Source organism: Oryctolagus cuniculus, chromosome 7 (assembly GCF_964237555.1).
Source record: "Oryctolagus cuniculus chromosome 7, mOryCun1.1, whole genome shotgun sequence".
NCBI lineage: Eukaryota > Metazoa > Chordata > Mammalia > Lagomorpha > Leporidae > Oryctolagus > Oryctolagus cuniculus.
Genome location: NC_091438.1, coordinates 84,464,132 through 84,491,890, shown reverse-complemented (window position 1 = coordinate 84,491,890; position 27,759 = coordinate 84,464,132). Strand labels below are relative to the sequence as shown.

General features: G+C 40.3%; 1 long non-coding RNA gene across 1 annotated transcript in view; it reads right to left on the bottom strand.

Annotated features, from left to right (window-relative positions):
- Positions 1-27,759, bottom strand: part of LOC138850620 (uncharacterized) — a 94,733-nt gene that overhangs the window by 23,711 nt on the left and 43,263 nt on the right. The window lies entirely within an intron of this gene.

Below are 27,759 nucleotides of genomic sequence, written 5' to 3'. Positions count from 1 at the left end.
ATGTACTTGAAATAGCTAACCTGGGACTGGTGCTGTGGCACAGTATGTTAACCTATTGCCTGTGATTCTAGCATCTCATATGGGCAGTTCAAGTCCTGGCTGCTCCACTTTCAATCCAGCTCCATGTTAATGCACCTGGGAGAGCAGCAGAAGAAGGCACAAGTGCTTGTGCCCCTGAAACCCTTGTGAGAGACATGGAAGAAGCTTTTGACTACAGGGGATTGAACCAATAGACAGAAGATCTCTCTCTCCCTCTCTCTGTAACTCTGCCTTTAGAATAAATAAATAGATCTAGAAGGAAGGATGGAATGAATGGAGGGAGGGAGGGAGGGAGAGACTTTCCCATAGGTAGAGAGGGCTTTTCCACAAGTGGGCTTGTCTCTGCCAGAGAGTGCTTGAGTACAGTGAAGAACAGCCTGGTTACATCTCTAGTCCAAACAAAATCTGAAGTAAAAAATATAGGTATTTAAATTTTCTTAAATGAACTTCAGGCTGTAACTGTTCTCTTTGCCTTGATTTCTTTCAAACAACAATCATTAAATTTTGTCCCAATGTAGACAATAGATACTATAGCAGAAAACAGTGTTTTTATTGGTTTTAGAAAATGTATTTTTAAACAAGTGGTTATCTGTTTAAAATACACATAACTTCAAGAGCATTCAGGCCAGCACCGCGGCTCACTAGGCTAATGCTCCACCTTGCGGCGCACGCACACCGGGTTCTAGTCCCGGTCGGGGAGCCGGATTCTGTCCTGGTTGCCCCTCTTCCAGGCAAGCTCTCTGCTGTGGCCAGAGAGTGCAGTGGAGGATGGCCCAAGTGCTTGGGCCCTGCACCCCATGGGAGACCAGGATAAGTACCTGGCTTCGGATCAGGGAGGTGCGCTGGCCGCAGCCCGCCAGCCGCAGTGGCTACGGGAGGGTGAACCAGTGGCAAAAGAAGACCTTTCTCTCTGTCTCTCTCTCTCACTGTCCACTCTGCTTGTCAAAAAAAAAAAAAAAAAAAGCGTTCATAATATATCATGTTTCAGACCCTCTTGCCAAAGCTGATCAGAATTCATTTACATTGAGGTTGTGTACTGTGTAACTAAATGTATTAGGAGACAATCAAAGTTATGTTACAAGAATAAAGAAAAATGATTAAGTAGTACTAAATGTGTCCTAAGTAAGAAATCCAGGGACTTCAAGGAGCCAAACAGGAACGTCTTGACTTACAAAGGTCATTTGAAAATACAAGTGACCACAGTTATTCAGTCTAGAGAGCTGAATGTTTGGGGATAATCAGTTTAAAATTCAATGCCAACAGCCTCATCAATGTCACATGCCCTGCTGGGGCTGGAAACTTCACACTAATAAGCAAACTGAAAAGCACATGATTTCAAGGAAGTCCCTTCCTCTGCCCATTGCACCACTTTTCAGGCATGTGTTTTAAAGAGTATTACATTCATTCATGTGGTATTTCCACTAAATGTCTAGTCTCTGCTGCAGAATATTCACCATAACTGTTCATACAGAGAGCTGCATTATACTCACTAAGTTTTGGGGCAACAGAGGCATGGACCTATTTAGGAGACTCCCTAAATGACTGAAATCCAGTCATCACTTCCCAACTATGAACTGGAAGCACCTTGAAGATACGGACTATATTCACAGGCCAGTGTATTTGTTGGAATCACTGCCACCTGTGCTCAACTCCTTGCCATCAAAAATAGTTTAAAATTCCTCCATCAGCCTTTACTCTATCATCATCCTTGATAGCACCTCACGCTTTGCTTCCAGTCAACTTTCCCTTTGGATCAAAACACTTGCAGCCATGCCACATCTCGTTCTTTTGGTAGGAAATCTTCCTTGTAAAGCCATCTACAGTACTTCAAGTAAAGGTGGCACCTAGGGGAAATGGTTTCACAAGTTCCCTTGTCAAGATGGCTGCAGAGCATTTTCCACCACAAAGTCAGGGAGACACATTTGAGAAAGAAAAGTCTCAGTCATGAGTCCAGCCAGAAGAGCAGAAGCTTTAATCTCAGCAGAGAACTCAAATGCTACATTCATATATACCTGGAAGCTCCACTCAAATTTTACCCTGCAAGTCCTTGAAACACAAACAATTGCTTTGGTAAGAACCTTCAAACTTGTCTGTCAAAAAGACAGAAAAGAATAAAAACCTTGATATAAGGATCATAATGAATAGAAAAATTTAATATTTGTTAAAATGTTCATGACTGGAGCAGACATTGTAGTATGGTACATAAAGCTGCTGCCTGGGCTGGCCACATCCCATATTAGAGCGCCAGTTTGAGTCCAAGCTGCTCTGTTTCCAACCCAGCTCTCTGTTAATGCACTAAGAAGCAGCAGATGATGACTCAAACACATGAGTTCCTGCCATGAGTTCTTGCCATCCACATGGAAGAACCAAAGGAAGCTCCTAGCTCCCAGTTTTGGATTGGTCCAGCCAGGCTGCTGCAGTCATTTAGGGAGTCAACCAGAAGATGGAAGATCTCTCTCTCTCTTTTTCTCCTCTCTCCCTCCCTCCCTCCCTCCCTTTCTCTCTCTCTCTCTCTCTCTCTCCCTCTCTTCCTTTCAGATAAATAAATCTTTTAAAGATGTTCATAACTAAGTCACTTGAAAGACTGTCACATATGTTCAGATGTTCCACAGGTATTTCTGGTACAGAGATTATAAGTGTCAAGCAGTCATTTGTGTAACTCGAAGATGCAGAAAGGAGCCCATGACAAAATAATCTTTCTCTATATGAGAAGGATTGCCAATTTTTGCCTGAAAAGTTCAAATTAAATGGCACCCATAATTTTTGTACAAAGAATAAGACTGTAAGGAATGCTATCAAAATGTAAAAATCAGAGGACATATTATTAAATTTTTAAAGAATATGTCCAGCTGACATAGGGGTTAAATGTATTAGCATTAATAAAGAGTTATTTGGACATTTGGCTGGCCTACAGTGAGCATTCATAGTTTTAGTCATTATCATTATTATAAAAAATGTACCTTACTGTAATAATGATTGAATTACTGAACCAAATTTCATTTGATACAACAAAAATGCATAACATATTGTTAATTTTTCATGCTTGTAAATTTGATTTTTAAATGAATAGAATATATGAAATGTATTTTTACCATATTAATATTTAAGCATATTAAGTCATGTTAATGCAAAAAAAAAACATAATCAAGAAGCAACAAGCCTACAATATGTAGAGAGCAACTCCAGAAGGACATGGGAACTCATCAGCAAATTAAGAGGATTTTAAAAGCACCACACCCAGGGTGGCAACACCTACTCCACCTGCCTATTCATTGCTGAGGATCAGTGGAAGAATTGTGTGCTTGACACTTGATTAATACAAAACATGAAGGTAAGCTTCATGAAATTCAATAGTTAAGAAACAAAACATGAAAGTAAGCTTCATGAAATTCAATAGTTAAGAACCAAAACATGAAGGTAAGCTTCATGAAATTCAATAGTTAAGAGCAGTCAGTTCAACCTGTTCCTGCGTTGTTTAAATTGCATTATGACAAAAGGTTCCATCACATTTGTAATGTGACCTCAAGTGGCTCAGGAGATGTTGTATTGAAGGAAAGATGCCAATAGAATTCAACAGACCTAACTCAATGGTCTCTATTTTTTCCTTTTGAAAACGGAGGATTTTCTATGCGAACTTTTAAGACATTAAGAAAAACATGGATTTGGTCTTGATATATTAAGTAATAATGACAATCCATTCACCCAAAACCTCCCATAATAGGCTACAATAGGTAGGTCATATTTGTTGTAATTTATTGGAAATGAAAGTTCTGGCAAGTAGATCACACACCACTTGTCATACCATACATATTTCTTATTTCATCTCCACATAAACATATATCCATATCTATTTCCTCTAAAAAGTCCCACATCCCCTTTTTTCATGGTAGAAAAGAATTAGTGAAGCTATGATCATGTCTATGGTCAGCTTTTCAGCACTATAATGAAATATGTGAGGGCTATGCAGCTCACAGTTTTGGAGGCTGAATAACCTGAATGGCATGATGCAGGCTCTGGCAAGGCCCTCATGGCAGGTGGTGGATGGTTGGTGCATGTGCTAGAGGAGGCAGTCATTTCTTGAGAGACTAGCATCCCCACAGTCCGGTTCCAGGGAATGCCCCAGTTGACCCAAGGATCTTCTAGTTGGCATCACCTCACAAATTCATCGTCATGGGGACTAAGTCCACAAAACATGGATCTTTGAGGGGGACAAATCATATTCAAACTAAAGCAACATGTTACCCTCATTTTCAGAGGAAAACAGATAAATATTTTAAAACAATACATCTTTAGTTCTTTCAAGTCAGTTGAAGAGATAAAACTGACATTCAATATACAGCATCCTAATAAATTCAAAGACAGTGCTAAAAGTCCAATAGTGCACTGCATCCCAGTGTACCTAAACCTTGAGAAAAGTGTCTGAGTTTCTTTATTAGTGTAGAATTTGTTAATGATCTATAAGTATCCTGTAATTTATTTTTCAAACCAGTTACTCTGCTATGCTGCAAAGGGAACCCAAAGACACATGAAAGAAATATATACAATGATACAATTCTTTCAATAGTATAGAGAAATAAATGAGTTTTATTTGGAGAATGGTGAGGAAAAGTGGGTACATTCTAAAAATTAAATAGAAATAAAGACGATTTGGTGGGGGATTCCAAGATAGCTGAATGGGGAAAAGATGTGCTGCTTTTGAACAGGGGAAAATAGAAAAAGAAAACTGGAGGATGTACATTCCCAGGGGAGAGTTAGAGAGAATTTGCAGTGCAAATTCCACAAAAGGAAGAGGGATGCCATGGAAAAGTATGGAAGGTGCAGTTGTGAAGCAACCAGTGGATACCATACATGACCACACTGCTGGGAGCTGGAGGAGACACCAGCTTTGGAGAGAAAGATGAGGGCAGACGGTGGCAGCCCATGCCACTGGTGATATTTTCTGAGGGAGAGCTTTGCAGACCACACTGTCTTTCAATCCAGTTGGAACCCTACTGGGAGTCAGGGTACCTGCCTAATCCAGTGAAGGAAAGGCATATTTCTTCCTCTCCATCCTCCAACAAGGATACCCAGAAACTGGCAGTAGAAGGCACCATATTGATACCAGTAGAGACTTATGCACACCTGTGACCAGGGGATTTTACCAGAGGGAAAAGCCATGTTCCCCACTGACTTTGAGTCTAGCTGGGAGGGTTGACAGGGGTCTGGGAACCCACATAGGACTGTGAGGAGCCTCCATCCTCTTAGATATCACAGGTTCCAGGGCTCAAACTGACATATCTGAGCACACACAGACAGCTGGCTCTGGGAACAACTCTGGTCACTCTGTGGATAGGGCAAGCTCATGGGACTGAGCAGTTCCTTTTCACCCTGTGACCGTGGGAGTCTTCTGCACTGTGACTCTGGGTATTCTGTGAGTGTACAATAGAGCAGAGTGCAGCTGGGTCTCTGGGAAATAACTGTGTCTGGCAGCAGAGGCTCAGAGCTCTCTTTGGCCTGGAGTGGATTTTTTGCAGAGGGTTCTCTGCTCACACTAAGGACCACAGAGATCATTGGTGTGGCTAATGCATCAGCATGAATGGGGGTTGTACCCACTGTGGGCTAACTCCAGTCATTGATCACTTTTGAAGAGAGTAAGTAGGGCTGTTATTACACCAACAGGCATGATCATAACCTCTCCCCTGGTGACAACAGAGATCTACCACGCCCAACTTGGTTGGAGCACTTATCAGAGCTCCCTGGAAACATTCAGCACATGCCTCTGAGCATTCGCTGAAGAACAGACATTCCACTAAGCCACAGAGGAAAAGTTCAAAGGTAAAATACATCAGAGGAGAAAACCAGTAAGTATTTCCACAAATGCCTAAAAAATAAACAGAAATTCAAGAAACAACAATAAAGAAGACTACAAGACTCACTCAAAGGAACACAATAACACTTTAATATTAGAATGTGAAGATGGGTCTTTTCTCTTCCTTTTTTAGTTAGTTGGGCCAATGGGGTGTCAATTTTGTTCATTTTTTCAAAAATCCAGCTCCCCGTTTGGCTGATTTTTTGTAATTTTTTTTGGATTCAATCCTGTTGATTTCTTCTCTGATTTTAATTATTTCTCTTCTCCTACTAGATTTGGGTCTGGTTTGCTGCAGATTTTCTAGATCCTTGAGATGAATTGAAAGCTCATCTATTTGGTGCCTTTCCAATTTCTTGATGTAGGCACCTATTGATAATAAACTTTCCTCTTAACACTGCTTTTACTGCGTCCCATAATTTTTGGTATGTTGTGCTGTTATCTTCATTTACTTCCAGAAAATTTTTGATTTCTCTTTTAATTTCTTCTATGACCCATTGTTCATTCAGGAGCATGTTGTTCAATCTCCATGTGTTTGCATATGCTCTAGGGATTCCTGAGTTGCTAATTTCCAACTTCATTCCTTTATGGTCTGAGAAGCTGCATGGTATGCTTCTAATTCTTTTGAATTTGCTGAGACTTGCTTTATGGCCTAGTATGTGGTCAATCCTAGAGAAGGTTCCATGTACTGCTGAGAAGAATGTAAATGCTTTATATGTAGGATTAAAAGTTCTGTAGATATCTGTTAGATCCATTTGGGCTATAGTGTCGTTTAAATCTACTGTCTCCTTGTTGATCTTCTGTCCTGTTGATCTGTCTATTTCTGAGAGTGGAGTATTGAAGTCCCCCAGTACTATTGTATTGGGGTCTAAGTCTCCCTTTAAGTCCCTTAACAAATCTTTTAAATAGACCAGTGGCCTGTAATTAGGTGCATATACATTGATAATTGTTATATCTTCCTGTTGAATTGATCCCTTAATATTATATAGTGCCCCTCTTTGTCTCTCCTAACAGTTTTTGTGGTAAAGTTTATGTTGTCCGATATTAAGATGGCTTTGCCTGCTCTTTTTTCATTTCTGTTGGCATGGTATATCTTTTCCCAGCCTTTCACTTTCAGTCTGTATGGATCTTTGTTGGAAAGATGTGTTTCTTGTAAGCAGCAAATAGATGGGTTTTGTTCCTTAAGCCAATCAGCCAACCAGTGTCTTTTAACTGGACAGTTCAGGCCATTAATGTTCAATGTGACTATTGATAAGTGGTAACTTTGCCCTGCCATTTGCCAAGGATAAGTTATAATATAAGCTTTGAATTCCCTGTGATCTTTTGCTGTGAGGTTTCCTTCTTTTACCTTCTTTCATATTGATGACCGTGTTTCTGTGTTTCTGTGTGCAACACATCTTTAAGCATCTTTTGCAGGGCTGGATGAGTGGCCACAAAGTCTTTCAATATCTGTTTGCTATGAAAGGTCTTTATTTCACTTTCATTCACAAATGATAGCTTTGCAGGATATAATATTCTGGGCTGGCAGTTTTTCTCTCTTAGTACCTGGGCTATGTCTCGCCATTCCCTCCTAGCTTGTAGGGTTTCTGATGAGAAGTCAGCTGTGAGTTGTCGCTCCCCGTCTTCGTGGAGGAACGACACAGGACCCTGCGCTGTTCTTTTGTCTGCTCGGCCCTCCCCGGGTTTGCTGCTGGTTCTTCCCGGGTTGGCTACCGTCCCTTCCACCTCCGTGGAAGGGCGGTTCCCCCTGCCACTTTCCCCACTTCCGTGGGGGAGTGGCACACCGTCGGCCAGCTCTCTCGGGGGCTGCTCAGGTGTTCCTTCAGATAGATGTTCCCGGTGCATGTTGTCTCTCTCCTCCTTTATAGTCCTTTTCCACCAATCCCAACTCTGCTACCCACACGCCAAGTACGCTGCTCTCCTCCAATCAGGAGCAGGTCCTGCTGCTTATTGGTTGAACTGGAGGCAGCTGTGTAGAAGCTGTTTCCTCCTCTCCCAGCGCCATATTGTGGGAGAGCAGATGCATAGAATAAGTCTTAATTCCAGTAACTTAGTCTAGTCCGAGTTGCTCCCAGTTGCTCCCCACAGTGAGTCTGATTGGAGATCCTCTGAGAGTAATCTGACGCTTCTCTCTTGCACATTTTAGGATCTTTTCTTTCTGTTTCACTGTGGTATGTTTAATTACAACGTGTCGTGGTGAGGATCTCTTTTGGTCATGTTTACTAGGGGTTCTATGAGCTTCCTGTACGAGGATTTCTCTGTCCTTCACCAAACCTGGGAAATTTTCTGCTATTATCTCACTAAAAAGGCATTCTAATCCTTTCTCCCTCTCCATGCCTTCAGGAACTCCTTTGTCCTTCAAATAAATAAGTCTTTATTCTTAGGTGTCTAAACTTAAACTGAAAAGTGATCCCTGTTAAATATAAGAGTGGGAATAAGAGAGAGAGGAGATGTACAGTTTGGGACGTGCTCAATCGGACTTGCCCCAAATGGTGGAGTTAGAATCAGGCCAGGGGATCCCAATACAATCCCATCAAGGTGGCATGTACCAATGCCATCTCACTAGTCCAAGTGATCAATTTCAGTTCACAACTGATCACACTGATAGGTCTAAGAGTCAAAGGGATCACAAAAACAAGACTAGTGTCTGCTAATACTAGCTGATAGAATCAAAAAGGGAGAGAACGATCCATCATGGGAAGCGGGATACACAGTAGACTCATAGAATGGCAGATGTCCTAAATAGCACTCTGGCCTCAGAATCAGCCCTTAAGGCAGTGGGATCTGGCTGAAGAGCCCATGAGAGTATTTTAGGCATGGAAAGCCAAGACACTCTGGCAAAAAAAAAAAAAAAAAAAAAAAAAAAAAAACACCTAAATGGAAGATCTCTGCGAGTGAGATCCCAGTGGAAAAAATGGGGCCATCGAAGAAGGAGGTACCTTTCTCTGAAGGAAGGAGAGAACTTCCACTTTGACTATGACCCTGTAGGAATAAAATCGAAGTCGGCCACTCAAAAGGCTTCCATAACTTTGGCAACTCATGACTAGAGCCTAGGGAGATTACTGACGCCATAAACAAGAGTGTCAAATTGTTCAGTCAACAACAGGAGTCACTGTGTACTTACTTCTCATGTGGGATCTGTCCTTAATGTGTTGTCCAATGTGAAGTAATGCTATAACTAGTACTGAAACAGTATTTTACACTTTGTGTTTCTGTGTGGGTGCAAACTGTTGAACTCTTTACTTAATATATACTGAATTGATCTTCTGTATATAAAGAGAATTGAAAATGAATCTTGATGTGAATGGAATGGGAGAGGGAGCGGGAGATGGGAGGGATGTGAGTGGGAGGGAAATTATGGGGGGGGGGGAAGCCATTGTAATCCATTAACTATACTTTGAAAATTTACATTTACTAAATAAAAAATAAATTAAAAAAAGAATGTGAAGATGAAGAGACTGATGAATTGCTTGAAAAAGAATTTTTTAAAATGATCATATTATTACTCAGAAGCAAGGAGAAGGAAATTCATGAGTTAAAGAAATCTATACATAACATGGATGAAAACTTTTCACGTGAGATTGATATTTTAGAGAGAAATGAAGGGGCTGGCACTGTGGCACAGTGGGTAAAGATGCCCCCTGCAGTGACCATATGGTGCCAGTTTGAGTCCTGGCTACTCCACTTCTGATCCAGCTCTTAGCTATGGCCTAGGAAAGCATTAGAAGATGGCCTTGGGCCTCTGCACCCATGTGGGAGACCCAGAAGAAGCCCCTGGCCCTTGGCTTCAGATCTGTGCAGCTCCAGCCATTGCTATCAATTGGGGAATGAACCAGCGGATGGAAGACCTCTCCCCCACCCCCATCCCTTTCTCTCTCTCTCTCTCTGCTTCTCCTTCTCTCTGTGTAACTCTAACTTTCAAATAAATCTTTAAAAAAGAGAAATGAAATTAAAATATTAGAAATGAAGAATTCAAAATGTCACATAAAAATACAGTTGAAAACCTTAACTAGAGACTTGGTGAGGCAGAAAGAATATCAAGGCTAGAACACAAATCTCTGGAAACATATCAGTCAGATAAAAAAAAAAGGAAATTAGAAAAATAAAAAGTGTTCAAGATTTATGAGATACTATCAAACAACCCAACATATGAGACATGAGTCTTAGCAGTTCCTGAAGGTATGCAAAAAGAATGGATTAGAAGGCCTATTCAGTAAAATAATAACAAAAACTTCCCCAGTTTGGAGAAAGAAAGGAAATCTCCCAGTTTGGAGAAAGAAAGGAAATCTAAGTATAGGAAACACATAGAACTCCTAATAAATATAACCAGAAAAATCTTCAGCATGACACACTTTAGTTAAACTTTCAACAGTAAAACATAAAGGAAAGACCCTAAAATTTGCAGGAGAAATGCCAGATTACTTTCAGAGGATCTCCAATTAGAATCACAGCTGATGTTGATTCTCATCAGAAACCCTACAAGTTAGGAGAGAATGGAGAGATATAGTCCAAGTTTTAAAAGAAAAAAAAACTGTCAACCCAGAATACCATACCCTGCAAAGCTCTCATTTATGAATGAAGGTGAAATAAAGACCTTCCATAACAAATGGGCATTGAAACAATTTGTCACCACATAGCCAAGCCTAAAATGATGCTTAAGGATGTGCTACACACAGAAACACAGAAAGAAATTCATCATTATGAAAGACTGAGGGGCCAGCGCTGTGGTGTAGCAGGTTAATGCCCTGGCCTGAAGCGCCGGCATCCCATGTGGGCACCAGTTCTAGTCCTGGCTGCTCCTCTTCCGATCCAGTTCTCTGCTATGGCCTGGTGAAGCAGTAGAAGATGGCCCAAAACCTTGGGCCCCTGCACCTGTGTGGGAGACCCGGAAGAAGCTCCTGGCTCCTAGCTCGGATCTGCACAGCTCTGGCCGTTGAGGCCATCTGGGGAGTGAAATTCTCTCTGTAACTTTGTCTGTCAAAAGATAAAATAAATCTTGAAAAAGAAAGAAAGAAAGAAAGAAAGAAAGAAAGAAAGAAAGAAAGAAAGAAAGAAAGAAAGAAAGAAAGAAAGAAAGAAAGAAAGAAAGAAAGAAAGAAAGAAAGAAAGAAAGAAAGAAAGAAAGAAAGAAAGAAAGAAAGAAAGAAAGGAAAGGAAAGGGAAGGGAAGGGAAGGGAAGGGAAGGGAAGGGAAGGGAAGGGAAGGGAAGGGAAGGGAAGGGAAGGGAAGGGAAGGGAAGGGAAGGGAAGGGAAGGGACTGTGAAGGCAGAAAATCTAGAAAAAGTACAGAGGAATGGGGAAATGAGGCCGGCACTGTGGCATAGTGGGTAAAAGCCGCCTCCTGCAGTGTATGCATCCCACATGGGCACTGGTTCGAGTCCCAGCTGCTCCACATCCGATCCAGCTCTTTGCTGTGGCCTGGGAAAGCAGAAGATGGCCAAATCCTGGGCCCCTGAACCTACGTGGGAGACCTGGAAGAAGCTCCTGGCTCATGGCTTTGGATCGGTGCAGTTCCGGCCACTGTAGCCATCTGGGGAGTGAACTAGCATGTAAAAGACCTCTCTCTCTCTCTCTCTCTATCTCTCTCTCCCCCTCCCTCCCCTCTTCCCTCTCTCCCTCTCCTTCTCTCTCTGTGTAACTCTGATTTTCATGTAAAATAAATTTAAAAAAAAAAATACAGAGTAAATCCAAAGCAAACAATAGGAATATTTATGGGAAAATGGCAGGGACAAGTTGTTACTTATCAATAGAAACATTGAATGTAAATGGCACAAAATCACTAATTAAAAGATACAGACTGGCTGAATGGATTAAAAAACAAGACCCATCTATTTGCTGCCTACTTGAAACACACCTCACAAAGATACTATAAGTGAACAAAGATACTAAAAGTGAAAAGTGAAAAGATGGAAAAAGGTATTCTATACTAAAAGAAAGCAAAAATGACCAGGTATAGCCATCCTAATATCAAACAAAATTGTCTTACATAAAAACATGACACTTGCGTTTTATTGTTCCTTTGAAGATTTTACCCTTCCTGGTCTTCAGAAAGAGATAAAGGTTTGTCAATGATGATTTTTCTGTAGCAACACTAACATTTTCAAAGTCTGAATGATAAATGGTGTTTAATATAGTTCAGGTAGAGGGTAACATCAGCATTGTTGGTACAGATGGAACCCCAGTAAAGGTGAAATGTTAATAAATCCTTCACTTGGTTATTGTCCCAGAAAATCTCCAGCAGGTTCATTCAGATATAAAGCACCTGTTGCCTTGCATGGATTTTTGGAAAAACTCTTCAAGTTTGCCCACTTCTATAAAGTTCCATATGGCTTCCTCTGGACTTGGTCTTCCCTGCCTTTCTTATCTACTTCCTGCCAAAATAGTCACTGCCTCGATTTCAATTCAACTTAAGTATTTACTGAGTACCTGCTATGTGCATTTCCTCAGGAATACAATGCTTCAAATGTTCCTTGCAGTGGAGAAAAGTTCTTAGCCTTCTCACATTAGTCTAATAGAACAGATTTAATGGATTTGTCAGAGTATTCTCCTTGGTGGAGCTGTCTCTCATCAGCAAGGAATAATTTAGGAAGAAGAGTGACCATTTCCTATGTGTGATGTAGTGGGGTGGGAAGGGCAGGCAGGCAGCAGCTGAGACTGCATCTATAAAAGATGCTGAATGATGGAGCCTCAGCAGAGGACTGGCAAGGTCAGTTCACAAGGCCAGTAGGGTGGGTTAAGCAGATGAAAAAGCCCTGGCAGTGGCAAGCACTACTGAGCCCAAGGAATATGGCACTGCCCAGAAGGATCATGCTTCTTTTGACTTTTATTCCACTTCATGTCTTTACAAACACAACAAAAGATCATAAAAGATCCTCTGTGTAAGAACAGATCAACAAATGTTAAGCTACGCTGGGAACAAGTAATTTTCATGTAAGTATAGATCTGTAGAAGACATAAATCAGGGAAATAAATGAATTCCCCTTAATTTACCCCTTAGCATGTTTATAACACCCACTTTTGTTATGGATCAACATTGCTCCCCAGCCTCATTTCCTGAAAATACTGTGTAGCTTAATGGGTGCTTTAGGACCTTTACTCCCTTGTCGTTATGTCCCTAGCTCTAGATGTGCCACTCACAGAACTGACACTCTGGCCACAGAGATCAGGTCAGAGGGTGAGCACATGACTGAAGCCAATGCAAGCAGAATCCATCACCAGATTCACATAAGGTGAAGTAGGAGAAACATACCTTCCTTATCAGGTAGCAAGGCTGTGATGATATGAACCTTAAACCACCCATAACCCAAAATGCTGTCTGTGGAGATTCAGTCTGAGAGTTTGGACACTTACATGACAGAAACAAATGCAAGAATGAGAGATTTCTGCTCATCAGGGGTTCCCCAGATCAAACACTACCCTCTTTCTAACATGGTAATAAGCATGGTATGGGCTAGGAACTGAAACCAAGTATGTAAGGAGAGAGTGGAAAGTTCATGAGACTGAATATCTCAGTAACAATGAAACTTCATGTAGGTTAACAAAATTCAGTAAATGATGAAAATTAAAATCACCTGGAAGGTCTCTAAAGATATCATTATGAACTTTGATTTACAATAATGGGGGATTTGGTGGTTCAAAACAGCCTTCCTTCTATTCAATGTCATGCTGGAGATACTAGCAAGAGAAAAAAATAAATGTCATCCATGCTGAAAGAGAAAACTGCCCCTGATGACATAGGACTTCATTGTCTATGTAAAAAATTCAACTGAGTCTACAAAACAGCTACTAAAAGTAATACAAGGAGCTTTTAAAATGTTATGGAAAATATGAAAAAAACTGAATGAATTTTACATTTGGCAAAAAGAGACTTATCTTTTTAATTCCATCTTTCCACAAATTTTTAAGTGTCCTTGTAGCTAGTAATCAAAAGAAAACATCCTCAAAATCATTTGTCATTAGACACATGAAAATCAAAATCAGATGCAACACTACTACATAGCCACTACACTGGATAAAATTCTGAAGATCCACAACACTAAAAGCAGCAAGAAAATGAAGCAACTTGAACTCTCACACATTCCTGGTAGTAATATAAAGTTGTAAAACTACTGCAGAAAATAATTTCCTATAAAGTCATGCATACTTAGAATCCCATCCCACAATATTATTCCTAGAATGACCTGAAAAAATGAAACCATATGTCTACTCAAAGGCTTGTATCCAAATTTTTGTTGTAGTTGTATTTGTAATAATCAAAAAGTATGAGTAATAACAAATGTTCATTAACTGGGTGAATTACAATAGCTTATTCATAAATTAGAATATATTATTTAACACTTAATAGTAATGAAATACATGGGGCCAGCACTGTGGCATGGTGGGTGAAACTGCCACCTGCATTGCCAGCATCCCAGTTCAAGTCCTGGCCACTCCACTTCTGATCCAGCTCTCAGTATGGCCTGGGAAAGCAGTAGAAGATGGCCCAAGTCTCTGGGTCCCTGCACCCACGTGGGAGACCCCGAGGAATCTCCTGTCTCCTTACTTCACATTGGCACAGCTCCAGCTGTTGCAGCCATCTAGGGAGTGGACCAGCAGATGGAGAACCTCTTTCTGTCTCTCTCTCTGCCTGTGCTTCTCTGTAACTCTGCCTTTCATATAAACAAACAAATCTTTATAAATACTAATGTATGCAACAATATTGATGAATCATAAAAACATGGTGAAAGAAAGGCATCAGATACAAAAAAATCCATCCTGTAAATTTTCATTTATAAGAAATCCTAGTAAATACAAACAAATATACAATAGTGGAAACTAGATTAGTTGCCAGGAGATGCACTAAGAGGCCCAGGATAAGAAGGAATAAGAAATACAAGGCAACTATTTGGATAATAAAAATGTTTTGTGCATGACTGTATCATGCAAGTTTATAATTTTTCAAAATGCACAGAGATGTATGCTTAACACAAACACATTTTTGTATATAAGTTATACTTCAATTTAGTCTGTTAAATAAAAATATCACCCTGCTGCCATGTGAAAATTGGATTTTGAACAGATAAGGAAGGAGCCAGGTATACTAAGAGACTATCACAATGATAATGCCAGCTTGGATTAGGATGTTACTCACAATGATAACACTCTGTACAAGTATATGGGATTTATTGCAGGCACTGTTCAGTTTGCTCTACATGTACGGATTCAATTAATGCTCTCATAAATCATATACTGTATGTACAATTACTCTAAAGCACAAAGAAGCCTAAGTAACATGTGAAAAAGCTAGTATTCTGACTTCAATCTACACTTAACCATTCTATTCTTTCAGATAAATTTGGAACATATTTTGAAGTACAGTTGCCAAAACATACTGATATGTAAAATGTGCTACTTAAGCTAAGGAGAATAATAAAAGATGGTGATGCCATACTAAGATAAGAAAAAATGAAAGATCATGCTTATATATTGTCAAAGGAAAATATTCTCAATACATATCTGAAAATTGTCTTTTTCAGGTGCTAAGCAAAGGAGAGCTATGTTTCCAAGTGAAACCTCTGAAGAAAAAAAAAGTACTTCTATATTTGGTTTTGAGAACCATGAACTTTTGGGAATTGTGGGAAATGCTGAAGAGGCACATACCTCCCAGAGGAGCCAATTCAAAGGCAAATTCAGATATGGTGTATGACTCACTACCAAGTGGTCTTCAATCACCAACAGCTAAAGTAAAGCAAACTTACATCATCTTATCACTGGGGCCATCCACCAGTGTTGATGAGTCTTCCCCCTCTCCCTCAAGTCCTAATTCTCTTACACTTTTTACAAGCCCACCGCCATCATCACCCACTCTAACTCCCTATAACAGAATAGCCAGGCCAGAATCTCTCACAGTGAGATCATCCAGATAGAAGGAAGCTCTGAGAGAGGTGGCTAAGGAACATGCTGGAACAACTGCATTAGATGTCCTTTTCCTTTTTTTTTTTTAAAGATTTATTAATTTACTTTGAAAGTCAGAGTTACAGAGAGAGAGAGAGAGAGAGAGAGAGAGAGAGGTCTTACATCCATTGGTTCACTCCTCAATTGTCCGCAACAATCTAAAGCCAGGAGCCAGGAGCTTCCTCCAGGTCTCCCACATCAGTGCAGGGGCCTTAAGTGTTTGGCCATCTTCTACTGCTTTCTCAGGCCATAGCAGAGAGCTGGATTGGAAATGGAGCAGCCGGTCTAGAACCAGCACCCATATGGCATGCCAGCAATGCAAGTGGTGGCTTTATCCACTACAGTACAGCGCTGGCCCCATAGATGTCTTTTTTTCTATAGCTGCCTTAAATAAGTATAAATAATATGTAGATTATAACCTAATCTACAGCCCCTCTAAGGAAAACTCATGAAAATACCATTTAAGTCTTTAAATTTTTTAAAGAAAAAGGGCATGAAGTTTCCCCAATGAAAGTTCAGATCTCTAAACAGGAAGTAGCCTAACTGGGATATGTCTTAACCCTGGAAAACTATGTCCTCTCATTTAACAGGAAGTCATATTGTGTGAAAGACTGCCACAGAGAAGAAGAAGAAAAAAAAAAAAAAGCTAAGACCATGCCTGGTAATGTCAAGACTCTGTAGAATCTAGATCCCAGGATATGGATTGATAACCAAATCCTTTTAAAGGGCCCTGATATCCACTAGAAAGGACAGGAAAACAAAAGGCCTTTCACAAGATTAAAGTTTTGCTGGCAATAGCCCAGGCAAGAGGGATTTCTCATTTAGAAAAGCCTTTCACCCTGTTTGTAGTTGAAAGAAAACCAATAGACCTGGGTGTACTTGCCCCTAAACTGGGTCCAATTCCATGGCCAGTGGCTTACTTTTCTAAAAAGTCCCACTCAAGGGCCACAGGATGACCCGGGTGACTGAAAGTGGTTTCTGTGACTGCACTTTTGGTAGGGGAAATCACAAAAATCGAATTAAGGCTAGCCTCAAACTCCACACCAAGTACAAGGGACTCTGGAAATTGAAGGATACCAATGACCAACAGGAGAATGCCTTCCTAAGTGTCCTTTTAGATTCACCTGGAGTAACTCTCAAAGCATGCACGTCCTCAATCCAGCTACTCTTCTGCCATCTGAAGATACTGAAAAGTCCACTCACACTTGTGCGGAGAGAGGCCATGCAGCATCCTACTTCAGTAATCCCGACGTGGTGAAGTTTAGCTAGCATGAACCTCTGGAAAACCCAGATGTTGAACAGTTTACTGATGGCAGCAGTTTCCTGAAGGAAGGAGTTAGAAAGGCAGGATATACCATAGTAGATCTTACCCGAGTTGTAGAGCGCATGCATTACTAACCAACACCTCAGCTCTTTTCATTACAGGGGATACCAAAAAGGGAATATCACATAATCACTGCAACTGCATGAGTAGATAGAAGAATGCTGATACCCAGAAGGTCCCAAAAATGGTTCCCAGTTTTTAGAGACAGATGGACAGCCCTATTATACCACACCTGAGATAGAATGAACCTGGCAAGGAGATTACACTAAAGCCGTCAGTTGGGGGTGAAGTTTAGATAATATAACCATGCTCTCAATGGCCTCTTGATGGAAAATTAACAAAACAATGCATGACTCTACACATCTGGGAAGACAGGTCCAAATTCAAACAGTTTCCTGTGTCTTTAGAGGAAAAGGACTACATTCTGTTATAAAGAAAGTGACTCAGTTCTGTCCCAGGATCTTCTAAATAACCCTGGCAGCCACAACAAACCACCTTTTTACTCACTTTGATACAAAGGACAGAAACCTAACCAGGTGAGGATTCACTAATGCACTAATGTCACTGATATGCCCCCAGCAACTGATTAATCTTCAATGATACTTTCACTGGATGTACAGAAGGCTTCTTATCCAAACAGAAAAGGCACAAGAAGTATGCAAAGTTCTATTAAAATAAATAATCCCATGTTTTGGGCTCCTAATGTCACTCCAGAGTGACAATGACCTCCCACTTTGTCTCTGCTCTTTGAATCTTCTGCCACCTCCCTGCCTTTCAGAGGATACAATACTCAGGCAAGGTTGAAAGAGACAACAAGTATTTTAAAACTCTCTGGCCAAATCATGCCAAGAGACCTCAGACTCCTGGTTCAAGACATTGTCCATTGCTCTCCTTAGGGTGTGGATGGCACCCAAGGCCACCTTACAATTTAACCCATTTGGGATGTTAAATAGGAGGCTCTCTCTCATCTCTGACATCCCCTTTGATTTAGATATCCTAGGTCAAATAAAGCATATTATCAATTTAGGTCAGGTACAGAGGCTCTGAAGGAATATGGCAATAAAATCTTCTAGCACCAGATTCCAAAAATCATAAACCGTCAATCTCCCCAGAAAACCAAGCTTTGTTAAAAACTTGGAGAAAGGGATCCCTCTCTAACCAATTATAGCCTTAATAGAAAGGACACACTTAGGAGCTACTTAGCACAACCATTGCAGTTAAATTACAAAGAATTTCTAGCTGCATACATAGGCTAAGAATTTAGTTTCTACAACTTTCAGTCTTCACAGGCCCAGAGATTAACTCTGCCTACTCTCATGAGCATATTGAGGACCCCAATTTATTTTTAGAAGGTTAAAAGATAAGCCGGCGCCGTGGCTCAATAGGTTAATCCTCCACCTTGCGGCGCCGGCACACCGGGTTCTAGTCCCGGTCGGGGCGCCGGATTCTGTCCCGGTTGCCCCTCTTCCAGGCCAGCTCTCTGCTATGGCCAGGGAGTGCAGTGGAGGTTGGCCCAGGTGCTTGGGCCCTGCACCCCATGGGAGACCAGGAAAAGCACCTGGATCCTGGCTCCTGCCATCGGATCAGCGCGGTGCGCCGGCTGCAGCGGCGGCCATTGGAGGGTGAACCAACGGCAAAGGAAGACCTTTCTCTCTCTGTCTCTCTCTCTCACTGTCCACTCTGCCTGTCAAAAAAAAAAAAAAAAAAAAGAAGGTTAAAAGATAAGTAAAATTCTTGCCTTTGCTGAATACTATCCCCTAAAAAAAGACACTGAAGTTGTTGAACTTTCTGATAAATATGCTTTTTCTTCTCTTCTACTATTTTCCTTGGAAAACTACCATTAGCCAAAATATTCCCTAGTAAATTTTCTACCATAATAGCAATATTATGTCAAAGGATAAAATCTTACCACATAAGATGAAGTTTCTATGAGAAACCTCTTGCTGACTTGAGCAACTGAGCACAGACCACTGGCTAGTCCCTACAGCAAAACAAGATGGCTTAGATTCCTTATTTAATATGATCTTGGACAACCAAGCAGCACTAGATTACCTAATGGTAGAAATGAGAGAAGTATGTGCAGTGACTAATAGAACCTCCTATACTTGCACTAACATCAGTGGGCTGATTGAAGAGATATCAGAAGGATGTATAATTAACCAAGTGGTTCCATGATTGTGTTGAAGGAAGTCATCTGGCTTGCACCATCTGGGAAGCAGTAACGGGTGTTCTTTCACTGACATGGTTCATATATTTGCTCCATTTTGGCCCATGTATTCTCAATGTAATTATTGAATTTATCTCTTTTGTAATCCACAGTTTCATGTGAAAAACATGTTCATGGAGCCGGTGCTGTGGCATAGTGGGTAAAGCTGCTGCCTGCAGTGCTGGCATCCCATATGGGCGCTGGTTCGAGTCCCAGCTGCTCCACTTCCAATACAGCTCTCTGCTATGGCCTGAGAAAGCAGTGAAGGATTGCCTAAGTCCTTGGATCTCTGCACCCATGTGGTTGATCCAGAAGAAGCTTCTGGCTTCTTGCTTCAGATCAGCTTATCTCCGGCCATTGCGGCCAACTGGGGAATGAACCAGCAGATGGAAGACCTCTTTTGGTCAGGCAAGGATTCAAGCCATTACCAAAAACTGGTGACAAACCTCTAGCTCTGCCACTGGTACTTCAAGATCAGCTAGAAAGGAAGTTCAGTTCCCTAGCCAGGCAAGGATTAGGTCCTGACACATCATGAAGAAATTATAGAAAATGAGCCTTCTCCCCTAGACCTCCAAAAAGTAAAGGGTCCCAAATCTCAGAGGCAGAAGAGAATGACATGGGCAAGGAGAGATCTGAGGGCCGTCAGACCCCATGACTCTGCCTGCTTCACTCAACTTCCCCTCCATTTGTCTGTGCTAAGGTAACCCAAGACTGCTCTTGCCACAATACTGCTGCCCAGAAATGGAGCTGCTAGAAATGCCCAACAAACTGTTGTCCATGTTCCCATGATGACCTCTAACTAATTATTATAACATTCTAATAAATTACCAGGGGTGACACTCTTCTCCCACCATACACCTAACAACATGACACTTGTGAGTTTTCATAAAAAGGAAAGAAAACAGATGGTACCCAAATTCCTAGAACTCTCCCCTTACTCCTAGAAAGCCCCACCAAAACACCACCTTCTATGAATATTCTACTCCTCTGCCCTGTGCAGATCATATAAATCAGGGGTGGGGTGCATCTGGCCTGCACACCATATGAAGTCATGAAATCATTTGCTCTGGCCTTGTCAAGGCAACCACAGGCATGACTCAAAATTCAATAAATCTAAAGCAGGCTAAGTTTTAACTTGATAATTCCGTGTAACCTGTGAATGAAGCTATAAACACATCAATGGCCTTTGGCAGAAAAAAGCTGTCTCACTCCCAAATCCTGAACCTCCCTGGGTACAGTTCACTCTTGATGCCTGCATTCCCTCTGGAGTGTGTAATTTCACTTTGCTAATATTGTCTCTTATTTCTCTCTTAACCTTTACTTACATCTTGTCCTTGAATTCTTTCTTGCATTGGAGACAAATACCTGGGCCCATTCAATGATAGTCCTTCCACTCATCCTACCAAGAAATATTTAACAAGTGATTCTGAGGCGCCAAACCTATACTTAAGTAATGAGTATATAACTGTCAACAAAATAGACATAATCACGAAGTCCAGTGGAAAAGATACCTCTAAATGCAAAGGATAGAATGCTGTGGACACCTGTCTCAGTGAGAACCAGCCTCATCTGGGAGTCTTTGAAAGTCTCTCTGAGGAAGTAAAAATGTAGGGAAAACTTAAGGGCTGAATAGTCACCAAGAGGATAGAAAATGGTGTCCAAGGCAAAAGGAATAGCATGTACAAACAGATTGAGAAGAGAGCCTGTCCATTGAGAAACAGAATGACTCATCTGATCAGAGTGAGAGGTGAGGCTGAAAAACAGGTGATGTGTGATAGGGTGGGGCCTTGAAAATCTAAGGGTTTTGAATTTTCTTGTAAGGTAACTAGGAATAACACAAAAACTTGTTTCAAAGGCTCACTACTATAGGTGAAATGATAGGTATAATTAAAAATGTCTTTGCAACCATAGAGGGAGGATCAGTAGGCTTCCCAGGAAAGAAACTTTTGAGTTAATCTTTAAAGAATGGGAGACTCTCCCCAGCAAAAGAGGAAGGACATTCCAGAAAAAGGAAATGACAAGGGAAAAGACACCACTCTAAAAATAGCTGACCATGCCAGGGAACAGGGAGGAAACGCAAAGGACTTCAGGAGAGATCACGTGGAAAGTAAGGTTAAGGGGCACTTCTCTAACACTTTTGCACAAATGGTACATGACCATACATTTAGATATTTCAAAGTTATGAGTACTACTAACCATAAAATAAAGTTTGTTCTCCTTCCTACATATCTTCATATTCAAACTATAGCGGGTGAGTGGTAACTATGGAAATTTATCTTCAAATAAGTCATAATTTACATTAACAGTCAAAGTATATTGTTATATCTTTATGGGACTTTACCAAGTGACTCAGTTCTAAATCAAAGTACATGAACCTTTTGACTCAGAACTAAATCTTGCCAGATAACAAAATTATCAGTCAACTTCTGGGTTCCAGGGCTGGTTTGGGTTGTTTTTGTTTTTGTTTTTTCAATGATTCCAGTAATCACTGTATATCTGATACAAATAGATATGGATGTAAGACCGGAAAATTTTCCAACTCTTAATTAAATTTAAAAATAAAAAAATCTGCCCTTAGTTGAGTTTAGCCACACTGGAATTTTATAGGGTCTTATATTTGTATGGTATCTAAAGAGAATTAGGCGGCTGCCTGCAGCTTGCCTTGGTTGAGGAGGGGAAGTGCGCCACCCACCACTCAGCCTCCCCAAACCCCGAGGGATGATCAGATGTGGTGGGGAGTCGAGTCGAAGCAGGATCTCACTTTATTGTAAAAGTGTTTATATGGCTGTGGTACAGAGCAGATTCGGGCAAGGGGTGGGGTGATGTGATGCAAAGGGTTTTAGCCAATCCTATTATACCACCTCAATGATCCTTAGGCAAACGCGTCATGGGACTGGGTTGTTTATCAGCCAGGGATTTGAAACTTATAGACAGGTTTTCAAATTCGAGGCAGGCTTAGGAAGTTCCTCTAGGCCTTTCCGGATTCAGCCTCCCCCACATATAATCTACTAATCTTTGAAAAGGACACCAAGCTATGAAATGAAGATACGACAGTCTTCAATGCATAGTGCTTGAAAACTGCTATTCACACACCAAAGAATGAAATTGGACCTCTGTTTTACACCACTCACAAAAACCAAATAATACCTGAAACATTAAAACCTCTAGAAGAAAACAAATAAAAAGCTCTTTGACTTTATTGACTCTTGATGAATAACTAAGAACAAGTTATTTAATACTGTATTGCTCCTTTGATCTTTCTTTCTTTTAGTTTTTCAAACAATTCCTCATGTAATCCATTAGTTTGATCAACAACTAAAACTGCTCCCAAAAAGGTTTCCTGAGCATTGAGGAATAAATTATTAAAATGCAAGCCACATCTTTTATTGATGCTGATTAGTGAGTATATTAAAGGAAAGACACTGCAAAAATCAAATTCATTAATTGGCATTTCTATTAAGTGATACTAGTTTTACTGAAATTCTAGGAATTAATGTTTTAAAAAAAGCATTGATTTATAAAACACATTATGAAATCAAGTAAATTGATATAAAATAAATATCTGCTGGTCTATTTTATATTTTGAATAGATTGTTTACTCATGTATTATTTTATAATATCATGCATTGGTCACTTGGAAACTATTGGTTCACTGATTCATGTGACTCTTCTGAATGCTGATACATTTCACTATATAAAGCAGTAGCTTATATTAGTATCACCACCAGCCTCTCATCAGAAAAATCTTTTAAGTATGGAAACCTGTCATATTTGCAATGGGAGAAGCAAGTTTTCTTTTTTTTTTTTTAAGATTTTTTATTTATTTATTTGACAGGTAGAGTTACAAACAGTGAGAGAGAGGGGGACAGAGAGAAAGGTCTTCCATCCAATGGTCCACCCCCCAAATGGCCGCAACGGCCGGAGCTACACTGATTCGAAGCCAGGAGCCAGGTGCCTCCTCCTGGTCTCCAATGCGGGTGCAGGGGCCCAAGCACTTGGGCCATCCTCCATTGCCTTCCCGGGCCACAGCAGAGAGCTGGACTGGAAGAGGAGCAACCAGGACTAGAACCTGGTGCTCATATGGGATACTGGCACCACAGGTGGAGGATTAACCTAGTGCGCCATGGTGCCAGCCCCAGAAGTAAGTTTTCAAAGGTTCTATTTTTAAAAGCACAATTTTTTTTTCGTGGCAAGATACTGCTGGTTGTTTTCCTCTAAGTGAGGAAATATTTGAAAAATATCTGCCAAATAGTTGTCTTAATAGCCATAGTTTGTTTTGTCAATAGTTCTTTCAAACAAAAGTGGGTCTTCATTCAGTTCATTCATCTCATCATTTGCTCTAGTGATTTTCCTTAAGAAAACCATCAGACTTCAAAAACACATCACAAAGAATAAAGAAAGATGTGTATACAAGGTTAGAGATTTAATAAAATTAGGATTATTATTAAGTGAAACACCCATTAGTCTTGGCAGTGAAGAATTCAATAACTCTAAGTACTATGGTATGAAGAACCTTAAAAATCAAACCAAGATGGAGTGACTTAAGCTAACACTATTAAAAATAAGAAGTTACCTTTGCCCCAAATAAAAAATTAAAGTTTAAAAATTACAGCCCTAAACTTTTTCCCCCAAAGCTAAAATTAGGTGTAGCTATAAAAATAAGGGACCCTATGCTTAGCTAGCTGCGACACTTGTGCCTGGCTATGCTAAGACCTAACCCAGTTTGTATGCCTCCTAATACTCAAATAACGGTGTGGGAAGCGGGACGCCGCTCTCCCACAAGGGGAACAAAGGGAGCAAGACGTCGCCCCCCACCCCAGGGTGAACAAGATGGCACTGGCAGGGAAAGGAACTACTAAAGAAGTAAACAACAAAATGGCGACGAGGTGCATGCCTCCCATGTGATCCCGTAGCTGATTGGATAGAAGACGCATGCCCTTCACATGATCAGCTCGCGGATTGGACTGCTGTGTGCATGGACTCTATAGTGCTTTTGATTGGTCACTGCGGGTATATAAACCGTGTGGCTTTGTGCTGGGGGCGCTCTCTGGACTCCCGAGTTCAGGAGGCCCGTCTGCGCAGACGCCGAATAAATCCTCTTGCTTTTGCATCAGCTGGTCTGGAGTCTGAGTCTTTGGGGTATGCCTCTCGACGTGTTAGCATCCTCACTCCGAGGGTCTAACAGGTATAGTGTCACAGCTTAGATTTGTGCTATGGTGCTAGCAGTTCTGTCCACTACATGTTATCATCATCAAATGCCAGCACACTAAAAAATACAAATAAGGGTAAGCATTGTGACACAGCAAGTTAAGCCACAATTTGGGAAGCCTACATGCCATATCACAATGCTGGTTCAAGTCTCTGCTACTCTGTTTCCAATCCAGCTCCCTGTTAATGTGCCTTGGAAGCAGCTGATCATGACTCAAGTTCTTGAGTTCCTGCCATACACATGGGAGACCCTCATGGAGTTTCTGTTCCTGACTTCAGCCTGGCCCAGTCCTAACTGTTGTGACCATTTAGGATTGAACCAGCAGATGGAAGATATTCTCTCTCTCTCTCTCTCTGTAATAAATAAATAAATAAATAAATAAATAAATAAATAAATAAATCTTTTTTAAAAATGCAAACAATTTCTTAGTATTACCATTACAATAAGTTTTGACCATTCAGATCCTTTGAAGGGGTCTTGGAGACCTCTATGTATCTCCAAATTACACTTTGAGGACCATGAGTTTGCACCACTTGGATTTACCCATAAGCTTGGAATGGAAGTGACTTTCATTTCAGTCGCATGATAATTAAGGAAAAAAAATTGAAGCTTTTAGTAAGGAGGACAAAGAACATGGATTTTGTGGCAACTTACACAGTACACTATCAAATGTAGGAATTAACAAGGTTAGCTTGAGATGTTAAATACGAAAATCATAATGATCATTTACATAATTATCAAAGTTTTCTCTGAACTGAAATAACACTGAGTGTTGCAGGAAGAGCAACAGAAAATGAAAGTAATTACTAGTGTCCAGAATTCTCACTAGATCATAGGTACTTGTGAAATAGGTAAGGTACACAAATTGATCAATTTTATATACTGCTGCCTAGCACAGTGCCTGACACATTGCTAGTGTTCATTCAATTCATTGGGTGATGAGTAAATAAGTGGCCAAATTTATAAATGAAAAGAATGAAGAAAATATTCACAAATGAAGGACATAAATACTGGTAATAAAATAACAACATTCCAGAGGCCAGTGCTATGGCATTGTAGGCTAAGTCTCTGCCTGCAGCCCCAGTATCCCATATCAGTGCCGGTTTATGTCCCAGCTGTTCCTCTTCAGATCTAGCTCTCTGCTTATGGCTTGGGAAAGTAGTAGAGGATAGCTCATATGCTTGGGCCCCTGCACCCATGTGGGAGACTTAGAGAAAGTTCCTGCTTCCTGGCTTCAGATTGGATCAGCTCCAGCCATTGCAGCCCTTTAGGGAGTGAACCAGTGGATGGAAGACCCCTTTCTTTTCTGTCTCTCCCTCTCTATCTGTAACTCTATCTCTCAAATAAAAAATAAAATCTTAAAAAAGAAAACACTCCAAAGGTGATGGTATAAAAGAAGCAAAGAAAAAAGAGCTAATAAAGAGAATTTTGAGGGAGTATCTACAAGGAAATCAAGCTGCCAGTTGACTGTATCTTTAGTTCCAAGTTTATGTTATAGCTAAGTTCAGCATTATCTCTACAGGAAGTAACTATGACATTTAAGGATGACTGTCTTGGAGAATGAGTAGGTGTGGACACTTATATTGTCTCATAATCTCTGAATCACATGGACCATATCAATGGGTGAGCTCTAAACATTTCCATCTTTGAATTTCATGTTTCAAAGAATGATATTTGCTTTTAATTCATTTTTGATTAGCTGAAATATAGTTTCATCAGAATTACCAAAAATGAATAATTAAATTCTGAAATACTTGTATTGTACTTAACTTTTCCAAAGGCAAAATAGTCAAAAGAAAATCCCATTCTTCAGTTTAAAGTTGAAACAAGATAGAACTTATACTGAATCATACAACTCAATTATAGCCATTCACATTCTCCTGAATCTTCTGCTGACATCTAATCTATAAAAGAAGTAAGGAGAAACTACTTTCAAATAATTTTCAAGGTTGGTGCTCATTGGCCATCTTTTTAAAAAGTCCTATGGGTTAAATAGGCTTTTAACGCATAGGCTCTGAAACTAGATGGCCTGATTTTAAATGTGCCTTTCTGAAAGCATACTCTATGGCAGATTAATTAACTTCTCCATGCCTCTGTTTTCTGCAGACTGGCCTGCCCCCTAAACACTTAATGACTTCTTCATCACATAGGAACTATGCCCCAACTTTTAGTTCCTTGGCATTAAAAGTAATTCTCTCTCCTAGAACTTCTCTTACTCTTCCTTATGTTTTAACTTTTTTTATTCTAATCTGAGCAACAAATCTTCATGTTCAGGAGGCAGTGCCCATGTTTTTCTCACTTCTGTACGCTCTGAAGAGTACAGCACTGGGCCTGGTACATAGAAGCACTCAATTTTTTTTTTCATGTGAATTAGAAGGAATAAGGAAAAGCAAAGAATCAACATTTATTGAGGGCCTTACCACATACCAGTACTTAAAATAGATGGTTTTACACGTTACTACATTTAACTTTCCAATCATTTTCGAAACAGGTATTATCATGCAATTAAGAAAATTAAGGTTAAGAGAGGTTAAATTTAGGGGGAAAAATTCTTCCCTCCAAGGAATTTACACTGTAGTAAGGAGATATTCTATACACAATTAATAATATGTAATGCAGGTATGATGTAAACACAGTGAGGCAAACATATTCTCAAGAAAGAACTTGTTGACTTCTAGTCTGGATGATTTGGAAAGATTTTATGAGTGAGGCCACCCCTAATCTGACCAGCAAGGATAGGATACTGTCTGTAGATGGAGATTTCAAAGAACATTCTGGAAAGCTTACAGTTTCACTCTGATAGACGGCTCCTGCTATACATGTTCTCGGGCAGGCTCAAGGACTCCGGATTCCCCAGTTAAACCCTGGAAGACTATATTTAGAGTTCTATAAATTAAGCCAACAGAAATATAGAGGTGAATTGGCAAAAATTTACAGCAAGCTCTCTAGTCAGAATATATAATGTTTTAAAATAATGGATATTTTTGAGGGCTTATTATGGTGTCAGAATTCTCTATGAAGTGATTTTAATAGGTTATCTCATTTAATTCTTCCAACATCTCATAATCCTTCTGACACCATGGAAAAGAAAGGAGGCCTAAAAAAAGATCCTCAACTGCAAATAAGAGTCACATGATTGTTAAGCCATCCAGGCGAGAGACAGGTTTAGATTCCATGACTCCACAGGCAACTCAGGATGCTAT